We start from the raw sequence: 6,000 nt of genomic DNA, 5'->3' as shown, positions 1-6,000 counted from the left end.
TTCATCATGTTGACCTACTATGGTATATTGGTACAGCTAATCTTATACTCTAGATTAATTATATATAAACTTGTTTTGGGCTACTTAATTATATATATATATATATATATATATATATATATATATAACATGAACTACACATAATATCCTCATATCTGATAGCTTATCATGATCACGTCAATATATATGTACAGATTGATAGGATCGAGTGGAATAAGGTCATATATACTCGATCCTATCAATATATATATACTTTATATATTGTGCTACTAGCGTATATATACATTTATTGTGCTATATATTTTAACTTGAATTGTTAAACTACTAGTTAAGAAGCATTTACCCATTGTGAAATAGAGTAAATGAAGAAAAAAGAAAAGTAATATGAAGAGAATGAACTGAAGTCTAGAAAACTGTTGCACAAGATTGTGATCCTTACATTTACAAGTAGCTCTCTATTTTATACACAAAGAAAATAGAGGAGAAATGTACAACTGAATTAACCAACCAATGAAAATATTACATGTGTCCCACCTCACTATTTTACAGTACACTAATCTATAATAGTCCCTCTCAAGATGGTGTGTATATATCATGCACATTCATATTCTTAGACAACAAGGATTCAAATGTTTTAAAGCCTAAAGGTTTAGTTGTCAAATCTGCAACTTGATTAACAGAAGCAACATGTGAAGTAGTGAGTAAACCTTCTTGAATTTTCTCATGCACCAAATGACAATCAATTCAATATGTTTATTTCTTTCATGATAAACGAGATTGGCTGCTGTACGAAGTATAGCTTGATTATCACAAAATAAAAGTGCTGGCTAAGGATGTAATTGATGCAGATCAGTAAGCAATGCTCGAATCCAAGTAATTTCACACATTATGAATGCCATTGATCTATATTCAAGCTCTACAGAAGATCTAGAGACTGTATATTATTTCTTGGACTTCCATGATACAAGTCAATCACCAATGAAAATACAATACCCACTCACTGATCTACAGGTATATGGATAACTAGCCCAATCTAAATCTGAGAAGGCTTTAATATAATATTTGAAGAAGTTGGAAAAAATAGGCCTTGACCAGGAGCTAACTTTAGATATCTAAGAATTCTTAATGCAACTTGTAAATGTGGTACAAGAGGACTAGCCAAAAACTGACTTAGATGATGAACTGCATATGTAATATCTGACCTAGTATGAGTTAGATATAGTAGTCTGCCAATCAATCTTCTATAGGCAGAAATATCATCAACTATGTCACCATTTTCTTTTGACAGTTTACTATGAGTATCCATGAGAAAAAGAACTAGTTTGGCAGCAAGTAAAGCAGCATCTGAGATTAATTCTAAGGTATATTTTCTTTGAAATAAAGAGATTCCCTTTTGTGAGCTTGCTAGTTCCATTCGGAAAAATTTTGCTAGCCCCAAATATTTCAACTTAAACTGAGCACTTAGGCTTGCTTTTATAGATTCAATGGTAGTCAAATCACTACTAGCAAGAAGAATGTCATTGACATAAAGCAATAAGACCACAAACGAATTTCCTTCCTTTTTAGTAAACAAGGAATAATCTGCTTTTGATTGTTAAAAACCATTATCAAACAGCACAGATTTGAACTTAGAATTTCATTGTCTTGAGGCTTGTTTCAAGCCATATAAAGACCTTTGCAGTTTGCACACTCTTGTGTCCCCCTTACTAAGATAACCAGGAGGTGCTTTCATGAAAATTTGTTCATCTAAATCTCTATATAAGAAAGCATTATTGACATATAAATGAAAAAGAGGCCAATTATGGATAGCAGCAAGTGTAACACACTCCTGACAGTAACTATCTTTGCAACAGGTGAGAAAGTTTCAAAAAAATTTAGACATTCCTTTTGAGTATACCCTTTGGCAACAAGTCTTGCCTTGTGTCTCTCAATTGAACTATCATAATTGTATTTAATTTTATGTACCCACTTACAACCTATAGGCACTTTATTGGGAGGTGATTGGTAAGGACCCAAGTGTTATTAGATTCTAATGCAGATAATTCTGCAGACATAGCAGCTTTCCAATGAGCATGCTTAACAGCTTGGTGATAGAAAGTAGGTTCCAATTTAGAAGAGATAGAAATAGAGAAGGCTTTATGAGAAGGAGACAATTTAGAGTAAGATAACACATTAGAAATGCTATGTTTAGTACATGAATTAATAACAGGATCTTTAGAAAGTGTTGTAAAGCTAGAATCAGCCAAGTTGCAATGATAGCTTTGCAAGTAACTAGGTGGCTTATGCTATTGAGTTGATCTTCTAAGAGGTGGAAATTGCGTTTCATCATTTAGGGATAGAGTATTTGTATTTGCTGAATTGATTTGATCAACAGAAGATAATTGAGATGGAGATGATTAAGAAGGCATAAAATTCTCAGTATAGTCATAAACTATTTTGGGAAGAATTGAACTGGCATTTTATGACTTTCTAATTGAAGATGAATTTCGAAGTTGGAACTAACATTTGAAGGATTGGACTATGAAATAAATGGAAAATTTGATTTATGAAAAATTACATCTCTTGAAATAAGAAATCTATGATTTTCAAGATCAAAGAGTTTGTACCCTACAAAAATGCATTTTCTTGCTCTGGAAGAACATTTGGTTCTGTTTTGGGCAAGAGTGGATGCATAACACAAACAACAAAAAACCCTCAAATGTTTATATGATGGAAGTGAATTATAAAGAATCTCATGGGGTGTCTTGTTATTTAAAACTAAAGATGGAATACGGTTTATGAAATAACAAGCAGAGAGTATGCACTCTCCCCAAAAAACTAAAGGTATATTTGATTGAAATCTTAAAATGCTTGCTACATCTAGTAAATGTTGATATTTTCTTTCAACTATGGAATTTTGCTTAAGTGTTTCTATACATGATACTTGGTGTATAATTCCCTTTGAAGCAAAAAAAATCTGTCATTCTAAACTCTAAACCATTATCACTTCTCACATATTATATTTTTGTTCCAAACTGTGTATCGATCATATTATAAAAACCAATGAAAATATTCCTAACTTCAGATTTTGTTTTCATCAAATACATCCAAGTAAATCGAGAATGGTCATCAACTAAAGTAAGAAAATATCTAGAACCATTATGGGTTGGAATAAAGAATGAGCCCCATATATCACAATGAATAAGATGATAAGAAAAACTTTCATTATATGAATGAATTTGGAAATGAAGTCTTTTATGTTTTGCCAAAGGGCAAACTGTATAATGATCAAGAATTTTATCTAAAAAGGTAATGTTTGGTACATTCTTGGAAAAAAAAATATAGTCAAGATATAGAGGGATGACCTAATCTAGAATGCTAGACTTTAGAATTGATAACAAAAGTAACAAGATTTAATTTGGATTGTTGAGTCTCAATAGCAGTAACACCTGGTTGTTGCATTATATAAAGTCCAGTTGACCTTCTAGCTATCCCAATCATCTTCCATGGGGTAAACTCCTAAATAAAATAAGAATAGGGTAAAAAAAAAAAAAAGCATTTCTGCGATGAAGTAAGTTTGTTTACTGATAGTAAATTGTATGAAAAAGATGGTACACAAAGTACATCTTTTAAGACTAAATTTTCAGAACAATGCCAAGATGAGTGATTGACACAGTGTCACCATTTGGAAGTTTAACTGAGATATTTAAAGATTTGGTAATGGATGTGTAAACATCAATAGAGTGAATAATATGGTCTGTAGCTGGTCTGTAGCTCCTATGTTTACAATCCAACTAGTATGAGATATCAAAGAAGAATTTAAAGCATTGGAAGAAAAGCTAGAATGGAGGGATATACCTTGAACAGATTGAGAATTAGGTTTAGAAATGACATTTGCTGCTTGATGATTGACATTATCAATTGATTTAGATTATGATGGATTAAATCTAGTAATTTTTAACAATCCTCTTGAGAGAAAGGCAATTGATTGTAAGATTCAAAAGGTGTGCTCAAAGTTTGGCCTGTGATTTGGTTAGCTGGTCATGTAAACTTTCATTTCTGTCAAAAATTTGTCGAATTATGCATGAATCCAAGAGGATTGCCATGTATTTTATAACATTTATCCACTTTATGATTGGTCATACCTCAATGAGTGCAAAACAACTTCTCTTTCTTTGGCTGCTGCTATTTATCAGGAACAAACCACCTCATTGCTAAATTGGAATCTTGTGTTTTACTCATAAAAGCTACAATATTCATCATACCATTCTTGTTGATTTCTTGTTGTTTCTCTTCTTGAACTATTAAAGAAAAAACCTTATTTATATCTGGTAAAGGCTCTATCATCAGAATTTGTTCTCTCACATGAGAAAAACAATAATTTAATCCCATCAAGAATTGAATCACATCTTGTCTATCTTGGTAACTCAAGAAAACTCTAATTGCACTACAAGAACATGCTTGTAAAAGCCCCACAAGAACAAGTAGGAACTTGATTGTAATCAAGCAATTCATCCCACAAATATTTAAATCTTGTGTAATAATCTCTCACCGACATATCTTCTTGTATTAAAACTGATAAATCATTTTGTAATTGAAAGATTCTTGACCCATTTCCTTGTGTAAATTGATTCTTCAAATCTTGCCACATATCTTTGGCTGTCTTTGCACAGATAATACTACTAGCAATATCTTTCGACACATAACTGATAATCCAAGAAGATACCATATTATTGCATCTTTCCCACAACCCATATGGAGAGTCTGTGAATACCAGTCGAGCAATCAAGCCATTTACAAAACTAATCTTGTTCTTTGCTTTCAAAGCCATTATCATAGAACTACTCCATGTATAATAATTTTCCCTAGTGAGGACATTGATACCAACATAGCGCCAGGTGAATCACCACTTTGTAGCTGATAAGGAGAATTTGCAAAACTCTCCATACACGAAGAAGAAACGGAAGCTTCAGTGACCATGGCAGAAGACCCACTAAGGTATTTGCTTTGACATCATGAAACAGAGTATACGAAGAAAGAAGAGAAGTAATATGAAGAGAATGAATTGAAGTATAGAAAATTGTTATTTAAGACTGTGATCCTTACATTTACAAGTAACTCTGTATTTATACATAGAGAAAACAAAGGAGAAATGTAAAATTATAAAACTGAATTAACCAACCAATGAAAATATTGCATGTGTCCCACCTCACTACTTTACAATATACTAAACTATAATACATTGATTTTATGATCATCATGGCCTTCATTACTCGATCTGCGAGAGCTATCTATGTTAATTTTTATGAGTTTTTTTCTTTCTTTGAAATGTTTGTTTCTTAGTCGTATATATGCACCCATGCACACAAATGTGGAAGTGATCATGTCCTTTAATATTGCGAATGTGTTCCTTGAATAATTTTGATTGCATTCGCAGAAAAATTGCCATTAATCTTCATGTTGACCCAAAAACATTTAAGTTATTCACATTTATTTGTTCAAATATTTGTTGTACTCATCGCCAATATTGGCTATATATCAGGATTTCCTGAAAAGTTATCTCCAATCTAATATTTCAAGTATAGCTTATAATTAATATAGGTAATTATATTTAAACTGTTCCAATTAGAATCCTAGCTCCAAGTTGTCCATTAGACTAACTAATAATCTAATCTAGATAATATCATTTGTAATCTAGGAATGGCTAGCTAATTGATCATGATAAAGAGCAAGTCAACTCAAAGTTGGTCGGAATATAACCAAGAATATATATATATAACTATAGCCATCTTGAAAGATAGTTATTTTCTTCCTATTATACATGATGATCTTTGCAAGAGTCACGTTAGCTCATATGACGAAAATGGAGCAAAATTGACCCATTTTGATATGGAAAATGCTAGTTGAACTGATAAAAATGATCAATAAAAGTGATTGATTGAATTTTTTTATTTTTTATATTTACTAATTAAGAAAGTGACTATTAGTGAATTGATATTTTTTTTATTTTTAAAAAATGTT

Source organism: Carya illinoinensis, chromosome 15 (genome assembly GCF_018687715.1).
Source record: "Carya illinoinensis cultivar Pawnee chromosome 15, C.illinoinensisPawnee_v1, whole genome shotgun sequence".
NCBI classification, from domain to species: domain Eukaryota; kingdom Viridiplantae; phylum Streptophyta; class Magnoliopsida; order Fagales; family Juglandaceae; genus Carya; species Carya illinoinensis.
The sequence above is the reverse complement of the archived record's forward strand: the minus strand, read 5'-3'. Positions refer to the sequence as shown.